General features: G+C 43.4%; 1 long non-coding RNA gene across 1 annotated transcript; it reads left to right on the top strand.

Moving 5' to 3' along the window:
• The first annotated feature begins 3,397 nt into the window (after positions 1-3,397).
• Positions 3,398-24,983, top strand: LOC120991533. The gene is made up of 3 exons (XR_005776711.1): positions 3,398-3,408; positions 19,075-19,078; positions 24,631-24,983. It is a non-coding gene; the product is annotated as an uncharacterized LOC120991533 (long non-coding RNA).
• Positions 24,984-25,203: the final 220 nt, after the last annotated feature.

Genomic DNA, 25,203 nt, shown 5'->3' with positions numbered 1-25,203 from the left:
ACTTCCTGACCCCGGGTATAACGGAGTCAGGCGTGGTCCTCGACACCCTCGTGACACCAGTTCTTAGCACTCAAATGGATGAGGTATAATTTTTTAACATTTGTTACCGCCATTCAGGGAAAATCGATTCATTACCATGAAGAACGAGGAAATTTGGCTTTGTGGTGAATCAAATTCTCCCTAAAATTTGTATTGAACTTCAATTGGCTCAACACTAATGATTATCTAATTAGGTTATTCTACCAGTAAGTAGAAGGAAAAAAATCCATTATAATATAATGTTGAGTAGTCAAAAATAAAACCATTAGCATTTAGCTTGTTTAATTCAGAGGATGAGCAATATAAGACGGTAAAGGTACTTTCACACTAGCGTTTCTCTTTTCCGGCACTGAGTTCCGTCATAGGGGCTCAATACCGGAAGAAAATTGGTCAGTTTTATCTCCATGCATTCTGAATGGAGAGAAATCCGTTCACGATGCATCAGGACATCTTCAGTTCAGTCACTAAACTGCGTTTTGGACGCATGCTGCGGTATTAGCTCCGTCCAAAATCCTGGATCAGTTGCCGGAATGATATATCCGGCATTAATTTACATTGAAAGGTATTAGTGCCGGATAATGCCTGATCCGTTCTTCCAGTCTGCACATGCGCAGACTGGTAAAAATGTGAAAAAAATATATAACATCCGGAGAGACGGATCCGTTCTTGCAATGCATTTGTAAGAAGGATCCGCATCAGGATCCGTCTACAAATGCTGTCCGTTTGCATGCAGATTGCCGGATCCGCAGGCAGTTTTGGCGATGGAACTGCTTGCCGGATCACTCTGCCGCAAGCATGAAAGTAGCCTAAACTCTTAAAAATTTTGATTACATAGGATAACAGTTTTCAACTTTTAAATGTAAAGATTTTTCTGGGATTAAAATATTGGAAGCAAACCCTTAGAATAGATCATCAATATAAGATTGGCGTGGGTCCAACTCCCAGCACCCCCACTGATCGGTTGTTTGAAAGGTAGCTATACACTGCAACAAGGGACCGGTACAGCTCTGTACACTGTGTAGTGGCCATGCCTGGTTAATGCGTTCTGCTACTATTCAAGCAATGTGAAGTCCTAAAAAAAAAATTATGATTTGTCAGCTGCTGCTAACAATTAAAATAATCTTTGGATTTGCTCATAATATAATAACATTTGTTATGGTCAGCACAATCTGCTAATTAAAATACCACACATTTTCAGAAGTCATTGCAACCTAAGAAATTGCTCTTGGGAAAGGGAGTAACAATGTTCTGCAACTTGTGACAAATGTCCTGATGTAAATGCTAGATCAACAGGAACTATTTTTATTTTTATGTTCAAACAACTTTTATTCAGAGATAGCTCATAAATGCAAGCACGTATCAAAGAATTTTTGCATTTATCAATGTAGATATTAATGACATCTTGTATATCTTTGTTTCATTAGATTTCACACTTGCATACAGAAATGTAAAAGCGTTATCATAACACAATAGTGGGGGTAATGAGGAATAGGGGTGGGAAGGGATAAGGGAGGGGGGAAATTGCAACACACGTTTTGATGTCCTACTAGTAGTAGTCTAAACAACCTCTTAAGTCCTGAGAAGGAAGAAAGAAAGAAATTCACTGTGTGGTATAAAAACCTCTATGAGCCACCCAGAGGCCCCATACTTTTTGGAACACAGGGGTAAGTCTATTCTCCTGCAATCTGTTCCATCCTATATACAGTACAGACCAAAAGTTTGGACACACCTTCTCATTCAAAGAGTTTTCTTTATTTTCATGACTATGAAAATTGTAGATTCACACTGAAGGCATCAAAACTATGAATTAACACATATGGATTTATATACATAACAAACAAGTGTGAAACAACTGAAAAAATATCATATTCTAGGTTCTTCAAAGTAGCCACCTTTTGCTTTGATTACTGCTTTGCACACTCTTGGCATTCTCTTGATGAGCTTCAAAAGGTAGTCCCCTGAAATGGTTTTCACTTCACAGGTGTGCCCTGTCAGGTTTAATAAGTGGGATTTCTTGCCTTATAAATGGGGTTGGGACCATCAGTTGCGTTGAGGAGAAGTCAGGTGGATACACAGCTGATAGTCCTACTGAATAAACTGTTAGAATTTGTATTATGGCAAGAAAAAAGCAGCTAAGTTAAGAAAAACGAGTGGCCATCATTACTTTAAGAAATGAAGGTCAGTCACTCAGCCGAAAAATTGGGAAAACTTTGAAAGTAAGGGCTATTTGACCATGAAGGAGAGTGATGGGGTGCTGCGCCAGATGACCTGGCCTCCACAGTCACGACCTGAACCCAATCAAGATGGTTTGGGGTGAGCTGGACCGCAGAGTGAAGGCAAAAGGGCCAACAAGTGCTAAGCATCTCTGGGAACTCCTTCAAGGCTGTTGGAAGACCATTTCAGGGGACTACCTCTTGAAGCTCATCAAGAGAATGCCAAGAGTGTGCAAAGCAGTAATCAAAGCAAAGCAAAAGGTGGCTACTTTGAAGAACCTAGAATATGACATATTTTCAGTTGTTTCACACTTGTTTGTTATGTATATAATTCCACATGTGTTAATTCATAGTTTTGATGCCTTCATAGTCATGAAAATAAAGAAAACTCTTTGAATGAGAAGGTGTGTCCAAACTTTTGGTCTGTACTGTATATCATCAAATCTGAGTTCCCATTGTTCCATTGAAGAAGGGGTATTTTTCCGCCACATAACAGCAACTAAAACACGTGCAGCTGCCAGAAGGTACGTAATGAGACGTTTGGTGAAAACTGAGCACCTTATCTGGTCTAGTAAATTCAGTAGACAAATCTGTGGAGAGGGCTATACCTTATTCTTGCAGACCTCCGTGACGGCTGAACATATCTGTTCCCAATATTTTTTAATTATATCACACTGCCACCAGATGTGTAAGAAAGTGCCTATTTCCTTGTTGCATCTCCAACATATTTCACTGACCTCAGGGTACATTTTATGTAGAACATCTGGCGTGTAATACCACCTGGTTAGTATTTTAAAGTAATTTTCTTGTGATCTCACACAAGTCGAGATTTTCGGGGTGAGTGAGAGACATTTATGTAGGGAGTTTTGATTCAGATCTAATTGTAGATCCGATTCCCATCTTACTATATACGGATTGATTTTCGGGCTCGCATGCGTAAGTATCATAGATTAAAGTGTAGAGATCTTTTTAACAGGTTCCTGCCTCTGGAGAACCATTTTTTCAAACCTTGTTGGGTCTGTTTTATTTATTGGTATAATCGCTTTTAGATAGTCTCTTATATATGACCTCTGTAAAAATGACAAAGAGGAAATATTGTCCCCTTTATCTCACTCGCTGTTCAGTGCACCCCACGTGTCTAGTAAGTCCACCACTGGTGAAGTATATGTATTCACCCTCTCAGGGAGTGTTTGTATAAATTGCAGGGGTGCATCGTGTAGAATATCTCTGAGTTGAGTCAAAGGGGAGATTGTAGTAGTGAGTAGGGGAGTAATAAGTTTTTGTTTCCATAATTGGATCTAGTAATGGTGTTTCCAATAGATGCTCCGGTGACATATTTTCCATGTAGAAGTAATGGTCGCAATGTGGAGTGACAAGTAGCCAACTCAGATTGAATATCAAGTCTATCTCCCTTGTAGCGTAGCCACTCTAAATATCTCATCCCATGAACCGCTAAATAGTATCCATAAAAATCCGGTACCCCCATACCCCCTTGACTGACGGGTAAGGTAGTGTACTGTTTAGTAAGTCTAGGTTTCTTCTTGTTCCATAAAAACTTAGAAAGTATTGACTCTAATTGAGTTAAAAAAGGACGGGGCAGATGGATAGGGAGAGTTTGGAGGTAATACAGAACCTTGGGTAATATAATGGTTTTAATTAAGGAATGTCTGCCGAACCAGGATGTGAATGGTATATCCCATGAGTCTAATAAACGTCTGATGTCATCAGGTAAGCCTTGAAAATCCTCTTCATAAATGCCACTTGTTCTTCCCTTAGTTTTTTTAGGAAGGAGCCCAAACTAATAAAATGACCTCTTATCACAGACTTATGTGCTTCCCAAACTATACCTTGTGATACGTCCGGGGTTGTATTGAGCTGAAAATATTCTTCCAGCCGTTCTGTAGCCTTCTGAACATGCTCCGGTGAGTCAAGCAATGTTTCATTGAGCCTCCAATTCGACATAGGTTTAGGCAAAGACCCAAAACCCATCTCTACAAATACCGGAGCATGGTCTGACAGTAGTAACGTGCCAATAGAGGCGCTAAGACAAGAGGTCAGCTTATGAGCAGGCACAAATAAATAGTCGAGTCGTTGATCTGACCTAAGTGCCACCGAATAGTGAGAGTAGTCCTTATCAGTGGGATTTAGAGTCCTCCAGACATCTACTAGTCCCAAGGAACTAATAGTTGAATGAACCCATTTAAGGCTGTTTGTGAAGTGGAATAGATGCCCGACGAGGAATCTAGCAATGGGTGTAATGTGAGATTTAGGTCTCCCCCCAGTATCAAGGTACCCTCCGTAAAGTCCCTCAGAAGGTCCAGAGAAGTACATATCCATTTGGTTTGCGCCACATTTGGTGCATACAGGTTACCAAACGTATAGGTACAGCTCCCAATTGTGCCCTTCATGAAAAGGAATCTACCCTCCGGGTCCTCTAACGTAGAGCTCACAGTGAAAGTGAAGTTTTTGTGTAGGGCAATTGATACCCCTTTAGAAGCCGAGGAGGGCCATGTACTGTGGTACCACCTATTGTAAGTAAGATGGCTCAACCGCGGCACATGGTCCTTCTTAAAATGTGTTTCTTGTAGCATCATGACGCTCACCTTTTGTTTACGCATAAGCTGAACTATCTGACTTCTTTTGGCAGGTGAGTTTAACCCTCTGACATTAATGGAGCATATCTTTATGGTAGCCATATCACGCCGTCACGGAGGTCCAGTAAACAGCTATCTCGGCCCAAGAGAGAACGAGTATCGAAACGGTTGCTGCAGGGGATAAAATGGAGTGGGGGGGAGAGGAATGGAATATACAATACGAAAAAACTAAGAGAATAACATTAGTGAAAAGATCCAATGATATCTCCAGACATGTAACACTAATGAACGGTAATAATAAGTGAACCATAGTGAAAAGAATGTCTCCTTACAAGAGGAGGCACTATGGGGGGAGAGAATTGGTCTGAGAACGCGGCTAATCTGCGCACGCGAGCAGGTAGATTTTTCCAATAACACAGAGAGAGAAGGCAGATTGAACATTGATAACAAGAAGGCCTGTATGTGGTGGGCGTGCCTGATATGCACGTCCGACCCATATAGGATCCCGAGCTCAACATCTCATTGAGTAAGATCTTTAAGCATAAGTTACTGCCACTTAAGTAAATCTTAAACCTCAGAACTATTTAAACTATCATATATCTCAAGAAAATGGAGGAACGGGGGGGGGGGGGATAAATAGGGTAAAAGGGAAGAGGAGAGGGGGGTAAAGGGGGAAGATGGATGGGGGGAGGAAAAGAAAGTGGGAAGGTGGGGGGAGGAAGTGGGAGGGGGGAGGAGCATATGATTCCTTCGTTTTAGTGGGATAGCTAGATAACCACCTATAACTCTGCCTAGCGTTGAAAATGTATGCAATAACATAAAATCAACATCAGAACTGACATTTAGTTAAGCTCGTGATCTGCCTTGATCTCCTGAGCGCCCTGCAACATAGATGGTAAATGCGGCGAATGATATGAGTAGAGAGTCTCATTCTGGATGTAGTGATAACCTCTTTGGCGTCATCCTGGGTAGGTTCCTCTTGTGGCGTTGAGGTCTGGAGGACGAGGCAGGAGTCCAAGTAGCTACTGCTGGAACGGCAGGAGGATCAGTAAGATTTCTTACGATGGTCCAGTCCTGGATATCCAGCGGTTCTATTTCCAAGGTGTTGTAAATCTGAATAAGGTCTGCAGGAGATCTGATCACCGCTTTACGCCCCTGAGCATTTACCAACAGCCCGAATGGGTGGAGCCAGCGATAGGTAATGTTCCTACTTTGTAGGATTTCCAAAAGAGGTTTCAAAGCTTGTCGCTTTTGCAGTGTCATAGGTGACAAGTCCTGAAATAGGGTTATTGTAGAACCGAAACAGGATACTGGGTGTTTGTCCCTTGCAGCTTTGAGCAGCTTTTCTTTCACACTGAAGCTGGTAAGTCGACATATTATATCTCTCAGTGATTCTTGAGGCTTGGGAGGGGGGCATAGTGCCCTGTGAGCCCTGTCCATTGTAAAATCATCTATGGCGTCCGGGCCTAGTAATTTGTGAAACAACTCCAAAAAGGAGGCCATGATGGCGTCTGAAGGCAGGGTCTCCGGGACACCTTTAATGCGCAAATTGTTTCTGCGCCCACGATTGTCCTGATCTTCAGATTATACAGCTGGTTGATATGGGCTTGAGCATGGTCAAAGCTGTTAGTGACCACTGAGTTGAAGGCTATGGTCCCTTCCCAGCCAGCCTCTCGGGATTCCACCCTATCCCCGACCTGCTTCAGATCGGATTTAATGTCTTGTAGGTCCCGTTTCAACGGAGCTAGCGCTGCTCCTAGAGCTTGTGTAATAAAGTCCCTGGATACTGGGAGGTTATCTCTGGGACGTCTGGCAGAGACTTCACTGTCCCTACCTCCATCAGAGTCGACCGAGGCGTCCGTGTGCTCTCCTCGCTCAGAGGCATCTCGCTCCGGTGCCATCTTTGATTCAGCCCGACGCCTTTCCTCATAAATTTCTCCATTTCTTTGTGGTTAGGGTGAGTCCCATGCATGCCTGGTGTGTCTCTGGTCTTATCTCTGCTGCTTTTCCCCATCTCTGGGCTTCGTTTGTGGCTTAAAAAGCTTGTGTGCCCATAGCCAGAAGCAGAGCTCACACAGACATGTGCGTCTCGCTCCGCTGCCAAGCTCCGCCCCCAACTATTTTGATTTTTAAAACCAACAACAGATAGCAAATAAAGATAACAAGTAACATGTATAGTGGCCAATCACAAATTTATAAGGAAGGTTTATATACATGTAGATACAAATGTATGTGTATGAAAGCATATTGTAAAACTGCAAGTAGACATTTCTTTTATAATTGCTGTCATAATAGTTGTGCACTACACTGAACAGATTAAGTTGTACAGGGCACCTTATTAAGTGTATTATGTGCAAGCAAAAAGGAAGCCTATGAGGATGATTGGCGCTGGCCTTAATTTTCATTTTTGACAAGTGTTTGGCAAGGAAGTTGATATAAAGTCTATTACAATCAATATCAAGCAATTGCACCTTATTTTCTATCAGTCAGCATGCTGAATCCTTGACAGTATAACAAGGATGCTAATCGATGTCTAAGTGTGAGTTTGATTGCATATCCTCACATTGACGTGATTGAAATACTGTGGTAAAATATGACTCAAAACTTCTCTAATGAAATTGTAGTCTTAAGAACTAAAGTAAATCTAGAAACAGAACAGATGTACACTGACATTGAGAAAAGAGACAGTTTCAGGACAAAACAGAAACTGAGAGGAGCATTACATCAAAAACAGATTACTTTAGACAATAGATAACAAAAAAAATATTTTAGATTGCACATTTATAGAATATAGGAGTTGTCAAACATTTTTAATATAATAAGTAATTATTGAACTTTAAAAGTTTTGGAACTGCCCCCTAAAAGTAAAACATAAATAAATAAATAAATACAACATACTAAATCTAATATAAATCTAATTCTTAAAAGAAAATGTTTCCTTCAAATCAAGAAAAAAACTTTTATCATCGCGTACTTTACATACTTTTAGGATTCGACTGTCACACCTGGAAATTGTAGACATGAACCAAGGATGCTTTCATGTAGCTTTTTCAGGTTTTGTATTGCAATTACTGATGCAAATACTGTCATGTGAAAGTGGCCTTTCAGTGTTTTAAAACACTGTCTAGACACATTTATGATAATAAAATGTTATGTTATGAAAGCTAAATTATTTCCAGATATGGAAAAACGCAGTAAATAAGATTTATTTTACTGAACAAGTTTGGAAATGTACAGGATGTAAATAAATGAAAAGAAGATGAGCCCTAAAGTAGGAGTCTCTTTCAGTTATACCTAGCCCATGGCATCAGGGAGGTTTAGGTTTACCAGATATTAAATTATAATATAGCACAGATAAAGGAGAGGTGGAAATTTACCCCTCAGCAATAGATGGAAGTGGAGTCCTCATATCAAAGGGCCCACTAATTAGCTTGTTGAACCCCCTAAAATGCTTATACTACTGGACAGTGTGCACACAGGTGGTGGGGGTGGATTACCGGGTTGTTAACTCTACTTCTGTCTCTGTTAATAACTGGAGGAAAAATATTTTCAAATATGAGGGCAGTAGGGACCTGGACTGGAGGCAACTACCACTTATCTATTTACTTACTAAGGCTCAGGAAGGATCTTTATCTGCAATATTGCATTTGTCTGGGATTTCTCAAATATCACGATTGTATGAGGACAACCATTTGTTGAGCTTCACAGCTCTCCAAACTTGGTTCTCCCTGCTTATATCTTAAAGAGGCACCCAAAACCTAACCTTTGGCTCCCTACAGAACTCAACATTATTTGAGTGACTCTATATAAAAGTCTTAAGGGCATTTTAATATTTTATTTAACATCTGTAACTGTATCTGAATTCACTAGACTCCCTCATATGTTGAAATGGGAGAAAGACCTAAAAATGTCATTTAACACTATTAATTGGTTGAGAGCAGTTAGTTGGCCAAAAATGTTCTATAAAGACATTGTTGTCTTTCTCAAGAAAGATTTTACTCATGTGGTACCTGACACCAGTGCAGATCTCTAAATCTGATCCTACTTACTCAGAACTTTGCTAGAGAGAGTGTGGGTAAAGAGATTCTATATTTCACATGTGATGGTCTTTCTATACTATTTATAATTATTAGTGGTCTACATTCTCATTCATTTAACAGCTATTGCAGACCCAGCTTTGTTGTTATTTTGAAATGTAGTGTCACTCCGCCGACAGGATGACCTTTACACTTCCATATAGTTCATGTAGAGAGATCTTCTATCACTCGCTCTTGGAAGCAGACGGCTCTCTTGCCTTAAATTACTTAATACCTCCACTGAGAGTCATTTACTCTATGGAACAACTCGTGGCTCTGTTTTAGCAGACTGACTGGCTTTAACATAGATTGAACACTTTTTGTACAGTATTTGGATGATATTCATGTCCCTATCAATACTTCACTAATTCCTGATGCTCGAGAACAAATATATTATTCTGTGGGCTCATAAAATCATATATGGAGCACCTGATGCTTTTTATTTTGATGCTTATTTTGCTGATTTGGACTGTAACTCCAATTAACTAAATGTCACTCTGCTCTGCTAATCGTAAATAGGTCTAGTTGTTCAATGGCGATCATAGTGCTCCTGTATGGCCTAATACTGATTAATACTGTTGACTTCCAGTTACCTTTTTGCTTTTTTACCTGTATTTGTGTGTATTTTCCTTAAATCAGAATTAACATTTATTGAATTAAAAAAAGAGATAATTAAAATTGAAATTTAAAGTTGCATTAATACACCCAAATAAATTTGGTGGCATTATATTTTTGTTGTTTCAGTAGCATGAGTCACATTTAGATTCGTGGAAATTCTATTTATAGTATAATATTAAAAATGTGGGGGATTCAGTCAGCACAACCCTATATGCAGGTGCACATCGCTATGGCGAAATACATATACCAAGAAAAAAACACAAATGCAATAGCACTCTGCAACCAGCACTCCGCCCTGCCTCCATGTTGGATGTTGAATGAGGCATTGGTGTACATTTTGACCAAAGCGTAATAAGCCACTCACCACGTCAAGGTCGCCTCTATGAGTGGTCCCTAACACTAGTTCCTACCTGTTCCCGGCGAACATCGCTTGTTCGCGTTCTCCGCGGCGGTCCGCCCCGTATACGTCATCATTGAGCAAACTTTGACCCTGTACCTCACAGTCGGCAGACACATTCCAGCCAATCAGCAGCATACCCTCCCTCCCAGACCCTCCCACCTCCTAGCAAAAAGCAAGGACAGCATCCATCTTAGATTCATTCGGAAGCTGCAGTCTTAGTGAGAGGAGGGACAGTGCAGCTGCTGCTGATTTAATAGGGAAATCGATAGTTAGGCCAGTGTATTCAGTGTCCACTCCAGTTCTGAAAGACTCATCTGATCTGCTGTAAGGACAGCGTCCTGAGAGCACCCCAAAAAGCTATTTTTAGGGCTAGTACATAAGTCTGCTTTTTTTTTTCCCCCTCTGTAATCTAATTGCAGTTTCCTGCCAGCGTGTGTGTCAGGCACACAGCGTATACTGTGCCCCCTTGACCAGTGCCACCACTCATATCTGTGGTGGCACTGGGCAAAAACTTTTTTGACTGTAATATAATTGCAGTTAGTTGCCTGCAAGCGTGTGTGTCAGGCCTACAGTGTATACTGTCCCAACTACTGCCAGTGCACAGTGCCACCAGGGCCACTCATATCTGGTGTCACAGTAGCTTGCATTAAAAAAAAACTAAAATCTTTGACTGTAATATAATTGCAGTTAGTTGCCTGCAAGCGTGTGTGTCAGGACTGTGCCAACTACTGCCAGTGCACAGTGCCACCAGTGCCAATCATATCTGGTGTCACAGTAGATTACATAAAAAAAAAAAAAAACTTTTTGGACTGTAATATAATTGCAGTTAGTTGCCTGCAAGCGTGTGTGTCAGGCCTACAGTGTGTACTGTGCCAACTACTGCCAGTGCACAGTGCCACTCATATCTGGTGTCACAGTAGATTACATTAAAAAAACAAAAAACTTTTTTGACTGTAATATAATTGAAGTTAGTTGCCTGCAAGCGTGTGTGTCAAGCCTACAGTGTGTACTGTGCCAACTACTGCCAGTGCCACTCATATCTGGTGTCACAGTAGATTACATAAAAAAAAAAAAACTTTTTTGACTGTAATATAATTGCAGTTAGTTGCCTGCAAGCGTGTGTGTCAGGCCTACAGTGTGTACTGTGCCAACTACTGCCAGTGCACAGTGCCACTCATATCTGGTGTCACAGTAGATTACATTAAAAAAACAAAAAACTTTTTTGACTGTAATATAATTGAAGTTAGTTGCCTGCAAGCGTGTGTGTCAAGCCTACAGTGTGTACTGTGCCAACTACTGCCAGTGCCACTCATATCTGGTGTCACAGTAGATTACATAAAAAAAAAAAAAAACTTTTTGGACTGTAATATAATTGCAGTTAGTTGCCTGCAAACGTGTGTGTTAGGCCTACAGTGTGTACTGTGCCAACTACAGCCAGTGCACAGTGCCACTCATATCTGGTGTCACAGTAGATTACATTAAAAAAACAAAAAACTTTTTTGACTGTAATATAATTGAAGTTAGTTGCCTGCAAGCGTGTGTGTCAAGCCTACAGTGTGTACTGTGCCAACGCCACTCATATCTGGTGTCACAGTAGATTACATTAAAAAAAATATATATTTTTTTTTACTGTAATATAATTGCAGTTAGTTGCCTGCAAGCGTGTGTGTTAGGTCTACAGTGTGTACTGTGCCAACTACTGCCATTACACAGTGCTACCACTCATATCTGGTGTCACAGTAGATTACATAAAAAAAATAAAAAATTTGGACTGTAAAATAATTGCAGTTAGTTGCCTGCAAGCGTGTGTGTTAGGCCTACAGTGTGTACTGTGCCAACTACTGCCAGTGCACAGTGCCACCAGTGCCACTCATATCTGGTCTCACAGTAGATTACATTTAAAAAAAAACAACTTTTTTGACTGTAATATAATTGCAGTTATTTGCCTGCAAGCGTGTGTGTTAGGTCTACAGTGTGTACTGTGCCAACTACTGCCAGTACACAGTGCTACCACTCATATCTGGTGTCACAGTAGATTACATAAAAAAAACTAAAATTTTTTGACTGTAATATAATTGCAGTTAGTTGCCTGCAAGCGTGTCTGTTAGGCCTACAGTGTGTACTGTGCCAACTACTGCCAGTGCACAGTGCCACTCATATCTGGTGTCACAGTAGATTACATTAAAAAAACAAAAAACTTTTTTGACTGTAAAATAATTAAAGTTAGTTGCCTGCAAGCGTGTATGTCAAGCCTACAGTGTGTACTGTGCCAACGCCACTCATATCTGGTGTCACAGTAGATTACATTAAAAAAAAAATATTATTTTTTTTACTGTAATATAATTGCAGTTAGTTGCCTGCAAGCGTGTGTGTTAGGTCTACAGTGTGTACTGTGCCAACTACTGCCATTACACAGTGCTACCACTCATATCTGGTGTCACAGTAGATTACATAAAAAAAATAAAAAATTTGGACTGTAAAATAATTGCAGTTAGTTGCCTGCAAGCGTGTGTGTTAGGCCTACAGTGTGTACTGTGCCAACTACTGCCAGTGCACAGTGCCACCAGTGCCAATCATATCTGGTCTCACAGTAGATTACATTTAAAAAAAAACAACTTTTTTGACTGTAATATAATTGCAGTTAGTTGCCTGCAAGCGTGTGTGTTAGGTCTACAGTGTGTACTGTGCCAACTACTGCCAGTACACAGTGCTACCACTCATATCTGGTGTCACAGTAGATTACATAAAAAAAACTAAAAAAAATTTGACTGTAATATAATTGCAGTTAGTTGCCTGCAAGCGTGTCTGTTAGGCCTACAGTGTGTACTGTGCCAAATACTGCCAGTGCACAGTGTCACCAGTGCCACTCATATCTGGTGTCACAGTAGATTACATAAAAAAAAACAAAAAACTTTTTTGACTGTAATATAATTGCAGTTAGTTGCCTGCAAGCGTGTGTGTTAGGTCTACAGTGTGTACTGTGCCAACTACTGCCAGTACACAGTGCTACCACTCATATCTGGTGTCACAGTAGATTACATAAAAAAAACTAAAAAAATTGTGACTGTAATATAATTGCAGTTAGTTGCCTGCAAGCGTGTCTGTTAGGCCTACAGTGTGTACTGTGCCAAATACTGCCAGTGCACAGTGTCACCAGTGCCACTCATATCTGGTGTCACAGTAGATTACATTTAAAAAAACAAAAAAACTTTTTTGACTGTAATATAATTGCAGTTAGTTGCCTGCAAGCGTGTGTGTTAGGCCTACAGTGTGTACTATGCCAACTACTGCCAGTGCACAGTGCCACCACTCATATCTGGTGTCACAGTAGCTTGCACGCATAGTACAACTAATCTAAAAAAAATGACAGGCAGAGGCAGTCCACCCCACAGGGGCCATCGTGGTCGTGGTGCTGTGATTCCCTTTGGCCCTAGAATAATGCCCAGTGTTCAGAGGTCACGTACCCTGAACTCAAAAAGTTCTGAGGACATAGTTGACTGGCTAACACAGGACACCCAATCTTCTACAGCTTCCACTCGGAACCTTGACGCACCATCCTCCTCCAGCTCAGCTTCGGGCACCTCTCAAGTTACCACTCGCCCGCCTGCCGCCACCACCAACACTAGCACCACAGCTGCTTTACTTGATCTGTCAGAGTTATTTACACATCAGTTGGAAGAAATGAGCGATGCACAACCATTATTTCCAGAGGATGTAGATAACAGGGATATGTCTCAGTCAGGCAGCATTACACACATGGACGTACGGTGTGATGATGATGATGATGTTGTACCCGCTGCTGCTTCCTTTGCTGAGTTGTCAGATACAAATGAAGCGGTTGATGATGACGATGTGTCCGTGGATGTCACGTGGGTGCCCGCTCGAAGAGAAGAAGAACAGGGGGATAGTTCAAATGGGGAGACAGAGAGGAGGAGTAGACGAGTTGGAAGCAGGGGGAGGTCGTCGCAAGGAGCTAGTGGCACAGTCAGACAGCATGCATCGGCACCCGGGGTCAGCCAGACAGCACACCAATCAACGCATGCTGTTGCCACCACCAGAATGCTGTCATTGCAAAGCTCAGCAGTGTGGCATTTTTTTTGTGTGTCTGCCTCTGATAACAGCGATGCCATTTGCAAGCTGTGCCAAAAGAAACAGAGTCGTGGGAAGTCCAACACCCACCTAGGTACAACTGCTTTGCGAAGGCACATGATCTGAAATCACAAACGCCTATGGGATCAACACATGAGTACAAGCAGCACACAAACTCAAAGCCGCCATCCTGGTAAATGCTACTAGTATATCGGTTGCAGAGCTGGCCTCTTCCCTTGCAGTGGTACAAGGGGACGTCACAATAATAAGAGACAAAATGACGAAACTGAGATTAAAGGTGAAGGAATTAGAATCTGAAGTTAAATCAGTCAGTGTGGAGAACGGTGTACTAAAGAATAGATTAGCAGAAGTAGACGAAGATCGTTCCTGGCTAAGAAGGAAAGTGGTAGAGCTGGAGGACAGGTCTCGCAGATATAATCTGCGATTAGTGGGGTTCCCGGAGGGGGCAGAGCAGGATGACCCGCCAAAATTCATCCAGAAGTGGCTGGTAGAAAGATTGGGCCCAGATTATGATGCTTCTACCTTTTGTGTGGAGAGGGCACACAGAATTCCCTTTAAACCCCCTCCCCCCCAGGGGCTCCGCCAAGAGCAATCTTAGCAAAATTTGTTTGCACAAAGGACCGGGACTGGGTTCTTAGACGTAAAAGAGAAATAACAGAGACATATTTTGATAGTAATCTGATATCTATATTCCCTGATTTTTCCCGCGAGACCCAAATTAAAAGAAGAGCCTTTTTTGATGTTAAAAAGAGATTGATTTCAGCCAAGATTAAGTACTCAATGTTATACCCCGCTAAACTGAGAGTGGTATATAACGATTCTGTGAGCTTTCTCTCCACACAGGCGGAGGCGGTGCAATGGCTGGACTCAAGGGGCTTATGAAATAGTATGAAAAGGTGGCGAGGGGGGAGTTTAATGAGAGGAGGTGGCGGGGGGGAGGTTTGGAGGAAGGAGAGAGGTTGATGGGTATTGTGAAATGCCTTGTCAACCATGCAGGGGGATTTTTGGGGGTGGGTTTAAGGGAGGGATTGGCTGTCGTGTTCTTTTCCGTGGCTATGCGTGCCTCTCCGTTAAGAGGGGGGATTTGGAAACTTTTGTATTCATAGGATATGCCGTCTAATATTTTATGTTGGAATGTGAGAGGGCTGGGAGACAGAGTGAAAAGGACGGTTGTCTTTGATCTTGTGGTTCGTCACCTGCCAGCGATTGTGGTACTACTAGAGACCCATGTAGTATCAGATAAGATCTATACTCTAAAAAGGAAATGGGCCACTTTTGAGTACCACGCTTGTTTTTCTTCCTACTCAAGAGGTGTCAGTGTATACATCCACCGAGCGATGGAGTTTCAACCGTTAGACAGTGTCATTGATAAAGAAGGGAGATACGTATTCTTATATGGCTACTGGAAAGGGCAGGAGGTGATACTGGCCTTTATGTATATCCCCCCCGCCCATTTAAATCAGTGATTTTTTCACATTTAGCCCATTATGTATCCACCAAAAATCAGTGTGCGTTATTAGTGGCAGGTGATTTTAACGCAGTCCTTGATCCTGAGTTGGATCGATTCTCTTCTCTTTCTGGTCGTGGTCGCCCTGGGTCCCCTCTCACTGCTGTGTGCCAGGAGCTGGCGCTGGTTGATATCTGGCGCCACCTATATGGCAATAAAAAAATCTTCTCATGTTTCAGCCAGTCATACGGGTCTATGTCCCGCATTGATCTGGCTTTTGCAAGTCGGGACCTTTGTGGCCGTGTACTGAGAATGAGGTATGAACCGCATGGAATCTCGGATCATTCCCCAGTTTTGATTGTGTTTGTGGACGCTCCTACTTCAAGAAGAACTTTTAAATTAAACCCGCATTGGCTTGAGGTGATAGGGGAGCAGTCCTGATTAGATCTGGATATCCAGGAATTTTGGGGGTTTAACGTAGGTTCGACACATATTCATTATGTGTGGGACGCGTTGAAGGCCCATATTAGGGGGATGTATTTCTCTAAAATTAATAGGTTTAAAACGGAATCACGGCGGAGGGAGCAAGAACTGACAGGGCTAATAAGGAGTTTACGTGCCGAATTAATTGACCACCAAACGGAGCAATATATTAATCAGTTAAAGGAGGCTAATACACAGCTTAAGACACTCTTATATAAAAAAGCACAACATAAGCTCCTATTCCAGGGCCAGACTCGTTTTTGCGAATCTGGTAAAACTGGTAGGTTTTTGGCACGTTTGGTGGCCAACCAGAGAGAGGTTACCAGTATAAGAGAAATTAGGAATCCACAGGGAATTGGGGTGAGATCCGCAGAGGAGATTAGAGAAGAATTTGCGAAATATTACTCTACCTTGTATAGATCTGAGTCTATGTGTAGCCGCACCGACATGGAGCAATATCTTCAACAATTGGTGCTCCCGCAGTTATCTATTCAAGATAGAGAGATGTTGGACTCCCCCATCCTTTTGGAGGAACTCCAGGCGACTCTTCCCTTTCTAAAATATAATTCATCTCCTGGTCCAGATGGATTGCCATTTGAAATATATATAGGTACCATGCCAAATCACTCTTGCCGATCTTACTTCAAGTCTTTAATGAAGCGTGTGCTTCTGGCTCTTTACCCCCATCGTTTAGAGAGGCGGTGATCATCTTGGTTTTGAAAAAGGAGAAGGATCCATGCGATATGGGGTCTTATAGACCTATATCGCTGCTAAATATGGACTATAAGATCTTTGCAAAAATCCTTGCGAGTCTTCTGAAGAGGGTTATCGCTTGCCTGGTACATTCGGACCAGACGGGCTTTATCCCGGGCCGCCAAATACAGATGAGCATATATAGAGTATACCTGAATCTATCTGTTGGGGGCGGGGTGGACCACTCCATCCTGTCTTTAGACGCCGCAAAGGCGTTTGACAGAATGGAGTGGCCTTTTTTGTGGGCTACGATGGCTGGTTTTGGCCTTGGGAACCTATTTGTGAAAATGACCCAAATGCTTTATGAACATCCGATTGCACATATTAATATTAATGGCACTGGCTCTTCTCCTGTTATGATGCGGAGGGGGATGAGGCAGGGTTGCCCCCTGTCTCCTCTCCTCTTCGCACTTTTTATTGAACCGTTGGCTTGCCGGATTCGTTTAGATAATTGTATAGATGGCTTCGGAGTGGCGGGAGTGAGCGACAAAATAAGCTTATATGCAGATGATGTGATTATGTTCTTGGATCAGGGTTGGAAAATCCTACAGTATGTGATAGAGGTAATAGAAGAATATGGTAAATTATCAGGTTATAGGATCAATTGGTCAAAGTCGTTGCTCCTTCCGCTGAACCGGAAAGCTGTAGAGGAAGGGCAGCGAGTCCATGTCTTGGCTCCTAATGATACCTTGGATTATCTGGGGGTTAAGATTGGTGTTCCTTTGAGTAGGTTTTATGAGCTAAATTTGGCCCCGGTTTTGAATAAAGTTGGGGCCAAAGTCGCCGCTTGGCGGAAATTGATACTGGCCCAGACAGATCGAATCGCATTGATTAAGATGATTATATTGCCTATAGTTTTGTTCCCGATCAGTGCTTCTCCTATTTGGATTGATGATATGTTTTTCCATAGATTGGAGACTTTGATCAACGATTTAATTTGGGGAAGGAAGAGGGTGCGTATAAAGCAGAGATATCTTTGGTTGTCGGAGGCAGATGGCGGGCTGTCACTTCCTTTTTTGTAAGGTTATTTTTTGTGTGCACAGATACAGCGTTGTTGTTATTGGAAAGAGTGCTTACTTTCACTGTATTTATCTAAGGTTATTGATAGGTCAATAGAGAACATATTTGCATATTTGGAGACTGGGTCTATGGGAATGGAGAGGTCCCTGTTGATCCCTTGCTCACTACAGAGGGTGTGGAATAGGTTGAAGGAGATCCTTAAAGTCTCCGACCCGTTCGCTTTTACCCCTCTGTGGGGGAACAGGGGGTTAGAGGAATTCTTCAAAATTACAGATTTTGGTTATTGGACACGAAATGGCATCAATAGGGTGTCTCATCTTTTTCAGGCAGGTCGTTTTAAGTCATTTTTGGAATTTGATTTTTCTGCTAGTTCACCATTAGATTTATTTAACTATGCACGACTGAAACACATATTTGAAGCATCTAGGGACAGGGGTGTTATTTTTCCACGAGAAAATATATTCTTTGATTACTGTGAAGCTCAGAAGGACGTGAAGGTGAAACTATCTAGTTTATATGCTAAGCTCCGATTGGCACTGGCAACCGTAAGGCCTTTTAAAAGCCCTAGTAAGTGGGAGCAGGAGTTGAATTGCCCCCCACTGCAATGGCCTACTATCTATAGGAATGTGAAAAAGGCGACAGTTTCCAGTGCCCATAGGCTAATCCAATTTAAGATTCTCCATAGGTTGTATTATACGCCCAAAACCCAAGGGAAATTCCCCCAAAATAAGGACCGGGACTGTTCCTGTCCTAAGTGTGGATATGTAAATGCGAACTATGTTCATTTGCTTTGGGGTTGCAATAAAATAAGAAAGTTTTGGGATGAGGTTTTTTCTGCCCTTCAAAAGGAATCTACAATGAACTATAACCCGGGGATCCTGATAGTGATCTTTGGAGATTATGGCTCAGAGATGGAGATTCCGCCCCAAGTTAGACGGATTTGGATGAGAGGATTGATGGTAGCGAAAGCTATATTGGTCAAGTATTGGGGATCTGTCTCCCCGCCCTCGTCAAGGGAGTGGGCTTTACTCTTACAATAAATTAAAATATACGAGGATATTGAAAGGAAGGGCTATGTAGTTATACATTATTAAATTTTTGAGACTATCATACATTAACTGAACGGAGGGGACGACAGCCAAGGGGTGGTGGGGGGGGGGATATAATGATGTTATATGACTGTTACATTGGATATATTATCATGACAGAGATTGGCTTATGTATTGATTGTACGGTTTTCTAAAAGTAAAATAAAGATAACTAAAAAAAAAAATTTAAAAAAAAAAAAGCCGCCATCCTCCTCCTGGTCCAGCATCTTCAGCCACGTCAACCACTGCTGTCCTCCTTGCCCCCTCTCAACCATCCGCTTGTCGGAACTCTTAGCCCGCCAGCTTTTACCATACAAGCTGGTGGAGTCTGAGGCCTTCAAAAAATTTGTAGCTATTGGGACACAGCAGTGGAAGGTACCCGGCTGAAATTTCTTTGCACAAAAGGCAATCCCCAACCTGTACTCTATTGTGGAAAAGGAAGTCATGGCATGTCTTGCACACAGTGTTGGGGCAAGGGTCCATCTGACCATTTTACCTGGTCTGCAAAGCACGGTCAGGGCAGGTATATCACGTACACTGCGCATTGGGTAAACCTGCTGACGGCTGCCAAGCATGGAATGCATGGCTCTGCAGAGGAGTTGGTGACACCGCCACGACTTGCAGGCAGGCCTGCTGCCACCTCCTCTACTCCTCCTACTCCATCCTCTTCGCTAACCTCCTCGGCTGAGTCCTCTTCTGCTGCTGCATCTTGCTCCACATCAACTGCACCCCCCCAGCTCCCCAGGGGCTATTCCACAACCCGGATACGACAGTGTCATGCCGTCTTTGGGTAGACTTGCCTGAAAGCAGAGAGTCACACCTGACCAGCACTCCTGTCCGCCCTGAATGCACAGGTGGATCAGTTGCTGACTCCGCACCAACTGGAGATCGGCAAAGTGGTGTGTGACAACGGAAGCAATTTGTTGGCGGCATTGAATTTGGGCAAGTTGACACATGTGCCGTGCATGGCACATGTGTTGAATCTGATCGTACAACGCTTTGTGCATAAGTACCCAGGCTTACAAGACGTACTCAAGCAGACCAGGAAGGTGTGTGGCCATTTCAGGCGTTCCTACACGGCCATGGCGCTGTCACGGCGGACAGGAACTCAGATACACAGACAACCAAATACACAAGTGTCTAGGCTAGATGCTGGGGACAGTTTACCTCCTAGCACATCCCTGACTTCTCTCCCTATGCTGCTAAGCCCACATTCAGACCTTGATGGTAGGTATGAAGTTTTCTTGTGCCTGGACTGCAAAACACCCTAGAATCCCTGAGATGGTGAAAGGGGAGAAGGGGCAGAAGACACACAAATAGCCTAGACCGCAAACCACACAAACAGAAACAAAACTTATCTGAGCTGGAACAGACAATCCTTCTTTCCTTCCTGAATCCAAGACCAGAATGAATTGTATAACCCGCACAGCCCTCTGGGATTGAAGGCAATTTAAGCCAATGACCCCACCCAGAGCACCTGAAGGAAGGCGAAACCAGCATGATTCCAAAACAAACAAAAGGTTAAACAAGTGCTGCCAATCTGACAGACCTCCGCACACCATCCGAGCAGGGCATGACAGTACCCCCCCTTCTACGGGTGCCCTCCGGGCACCCCGGACCAACCTTATCCGGGTGGGCTCTGTGAAAAGCCCTAACCAGTCAGCTGGCGTTGACCTCCAGTGCCGGAACCCACATCCTCTCTTCTGGGCCATATCCCCTCCAGTGTACCAGGTACTGAAGGGAACCCTGAAGAACTCTAGAATCAAGAATCCTGGAGATCTCGAACTCTAAATTCCCATCGACCAGAACAGGAGGAGGGAACAATGGCGATGGTTCCACTGGTCTCACATATTTTTTCAATAAAGATCTATGGAACACATCATGGATCCTCCAAGTTTGCGGAAGATCCAGTTGAAACGCTACTGGATTGATCAGCGCAGATATTTTGTACGGGCCGATAAATCTTGGACCCCGTTTCCAAGATGGCACTCTCAATTTAATGTTTTTAGTGGACAACCACACCAGATCATCCACACACAGGTCCGGACCAGTCACACGTCTCCTGTCAGCCATTCGCTTATATCTCTCACCCATCGTCTCCAAATTCACTTGTATCCTCCGCCAGATAGAGGATAAGGTAGAAGAAAACCTTTCCTCCTCTGGCATCCCAGAGGAACTAGTCCCAGAAAGGGTACCAAACTGAGGATGAAAACCATATGCGCCAAAAAATGGCGACTTACCCGTGGATTCCTGTCTACGGTTATTCAAAGCAAACTCCGCTAACGACAAGAATGAGGACCAGTCCTCCTGATTCTCCGCCACAAAGCACCTCAAGTAGGTCCCCAGGTTCTGATTAGTACGCTCCGTCTGTCCATTCGACTGTGGATGGAAAGCCGAAGAGAAAGAAAGTTGAATGCCAAGCCGAGAGCAGAACGCCCTCCAGAACCTGGAGACAAACTGCGTGCCCCTATCAGAAACCACATCCGAAGGAATACCATGCAATCTCACGATATTGTCAACAAAAATTTGCGCAAGAGTCTTGGCATTAGGCAGACTAGTTAACGATATAAAATGAGTCATCTTGCTAAAACGATCAACTACCACCAAAATTACTGTTTTCCCCGAGGAGCTCGGTAGATCCGTAATAAAGTCCATGGACGAGACGGAATAGATAAAGGAAGGAGTGAACCAACCGGTCGAGTATGAGCAACCTTAGATCGTGCACAGGTCTCACACGCTGCACGTAATCCTCAATGCTCCTACGTAACCCGGGCCACCAGAACCTCAGAGACACAAGGTCACAGGTGGACTTACCACCAGGATGTCCGGCAAGGACATTATCGTGATGTTCCTTGAAAACCTTGTATCGCAGTTCTTCGGGAACAAACAACCTCCCTGGGGGACAGGAACCAGGAGCCCCCTCCTGGGCTCCCAACACCTCCATCTCCAATTCAGGATACAGAGCGGAAACTACAACCCCGTCAGCCAAAATCGGAGCAGGATCCTCTGAATCACCTCCCCCAGGAAAACTGTGAGACAACGCATCTGCCTTGATGTTTTTGACCCCTGGACGAAAAGTAACAACAAAATTGAACCTGGTAAAAAACAGTGACCAACTGGCCTGTCTAGGGTTCAGACGCTTGGCAGATTGCAGGTAAGCCAAATTCTTATGATCCGTATAAACAGTAACCGGGTGAGAAGCCCCCTCCAACCAGTGACGCCATTCCTCAAAGGCCAACTTTATAGCCAGCAACTCTCTATCTCCCACATCATAGTTCCTCTCGGCGATCGAGAGTTTCTTGGAAAAGAAAGCACACGGGACCCATTTGCCAGGAGAAGAACCTTGCGACAGAACCGCTCCCACCCCCACTTCTGATGCATCCACCTCCACCACGAATGGTTGAGACACATCGGGCTGCACCAGAATGGGAGCAGACGCAAAACACTCCTTAATAGTCGAAAAGGCCTGCAATGCCTCCTCCGACCAAACAGAGACGTCAGTGCCCTTCTTTGTCATAACAGTCAGAGGTTTAACAATGGTGGAATAGTTTAGAATAAATTTTCTATAATAGTTAGTAAACCCCAAAAACCGCATCAAAGCTTTCTGATTCTCTGGTCGGTCCATTCCAGAACCGCCCGGACTTTTTCGGGGTCCATACGAAAACCAGAGTCGGAAAGCAGATATCCCAAAAACGGAAGCTCCTGCACAGAAAACACACATTTTTCCAATTTGGCATGTAACTTATTCTCCTGAAGGAAGGTCAAAACCTGTCTCACATGATCCTGATGGGTCTTCAGATCAGGAGAGTAAATTAAAATGTCATCTAAGTAAACTACCACAAACCTCCCCACTAAGTGATGAAAAATTTCATTGACGAATCGCTGAAATACCGCTGGCGCGTTCGTCAACCCAAAAGGCATAACCAGATTCTTAAAATGACCCTCGTGCGTATTGAAGGCCGTCTTCCACTCATCCCCTTCCTTGATTCTGATCAGATTGTAGGCCCCTCTCAAATCCAACTTGGAGAACACCCTGGCACCAACAATCTGATCAAAAAGGTCGGAGATCAAAGGAAGGGGATACGGATCCTGGACCGTAATACGGTTCAATTCCCGAAAATCCAAGCACGGTCTCAGTGATCCATCCTTTTTCTTGACAAAGAAAAAACCTACTGCCACCGGAGACTTAGATGGCCTAATATGACCTTTTGCCAAACTCTCGGCGATATACTTTCGCATGACCTCTCTTTCAGGTTGGGAAAGATTGTAAAGGTGAGACTTTGGCAACTTAGCTCCTGAGAGGAGATTAACTGGACAATCATAGTCACGATGAGGGGGCAATTCCAGGGTCCCACCCTCCGAAAAGACATCCGCAAAGTCTGAGAGATATTGAGGTAGAACCGCAGTGGACACCCCAGAGATAGATGTGCCAAGACAATTCTCCGAACAAAATTCTCCCAAACAATAATTTGTCTTGCTTGCCAATCAATAATTGGATTATGTTTTGTCAACCACGGTAAACCTAGGACTATAGCAGCAGGCAAATCCCTCATGACAAAACAAGATATAAACTCTACATGTGAATCACCCACCCTCAACTGAATACCATGTGCAATATGAGTGAAACTCCTTTGAGAGAGAGGTGAAGAATCTATTGCAAACACCGGAATCTCCCTTTCTAAAGTGCACTTACTTAGACTCAGATTTTGAAGAAAAAGAAAGTCAATGAGGTTTAACCCAGCACCACAGTCAATGAATACCTCCACAGAAAATTTGCTTGAGTCTAGCGCCACCATAGCTGGAAACGAGAATTACAGGGAGCTTGCATACCTTGTTCCACTACTCCATTCACGCTACCAAGAGTCAGGATGTTTTTTTTTTTCTTTCATATCATCATGCGGTTTAACAAAAGGACAAGCAAAAACAAAATGGTCACTTTTTCCACAGTAGTAACATAGTTTATGTAATCTCCTAAAGTTTTTCCTATCAGAACGAAAAAATATTTGACCCAACTGCATGGGTTCCTCCCCTACCCCAGAGTTATAAGTAATATCACCCTGGGCAGCAGGTGAGACGAAACCACACGCAGAAGGGATCCCTTGCGCGGAGGGACCCTTACACCTCTCTCTGATACGTCTATCCAACCGTATAGCCAAAGACATGGCATTCTCTAGAGTATCCGGGTACTCATGAAAAGCCAGGGCATCTTTCAACCTCTCAGATAACCCCTGACAAAACTGACTACGTAACGCAGGGTCGTTCCAACCTGACGCCCATCTCCTAAACTCTACGCAGTAAACCTCTGCAGTATGTTCACCCTGTAATAAGTTATGCAATTTAGATTCTGCCATCGAGACCCGATCTGGGTCATCGTAAATCAATCCTAGGGCTTTGAAAAATTCCTCCAACGACCGGAGGGCCAGAGAACAGGGCGGCAGAGGAAAAGCCCAGGATTGTGCGTCCCCTTTAAGCAGAGACATGATGATACCAATTCTCTGACTTTCATCACCTGACGAAAATGGACGCAGTCGAAAATACTGTTTGCATGACTCTTTAAAGCGGATAAAATCATCCGCACCCCCTGTAAATTTCTCGGGAAGAGCGACTTTAGGCTCCCCACCAATTTGACGTGCACCTGATGCCAGAACACTCTGACACTGTGTGACCGAACTACGCAGATCGGCAACCTCTAGGGATAATCCCTGCATGCGGTCAACCAGTGCATCAATTGACGCCATCACAAAACCGCTGAGTAATGGCAGTCACAGTATGGCGGGTTATAATGTCAGGGCGGACAGGAACTCAGATACACAGACAACCAAATACACAAATGTCTAGGCTAGATCCTGGGGACAGGTCACCTCCAAGCACATCCCTGACTTCTCTCCCTATGCTGCTAAGCCCACATTCAGACCTTGATGGTAGGTATGAAGTATCCTCGTGCCTGGACTGCAAAACACCCTAGAATCCCTGAGATGGTGAAAGGGGAGAAGGGGCAGAAGACACACAAATAGCCTAGACCGCAAACCACACAAACAGAAACGAAACTTATCTGAGCTGGAACAGACAATCCTTCCTTCCTTCCTGAATCCAAGACCAGAATGAATTGTATAACCCGCACAGCCCTCTGGGATTGAAGGCAATTTAAGCCAATGACCCCACCCAGAGCACCTGAAGGAAGGCAGATCCAGCATGATTCCAAAACAAACAAAAGGTTAAACACGTGCTGCCAATCTGACAGACCTTCGCACACCATCCGAGCAGGGCATGACAGGCGCACTTTTCAGATATTCAGCGGCGAAACAACATGCCAGTGAGGCCCTTGATTTGCGACAGCCCGACACGTTGGAATTCAACACTCC

This window comes from Bufo bufo, chromosome 2 (genome assembly GCF_905171765.1).
Source record: "Bufo bufo chromosome 2, aBufBuf1.1, whole genome shotgun sequence".
In the NCBI taxonomy this organism is placed as follows: Eukaryota; Metazoa; Chordata; class Amphibia; order Anura; family Bufonidae; genus Bufo; species Bufo bufo.
The sequence above is the reverse complement of the archived record's forward strand: the minus strand, read 5'-3'. Positions and strand labels throughout refer to the sequence as shown.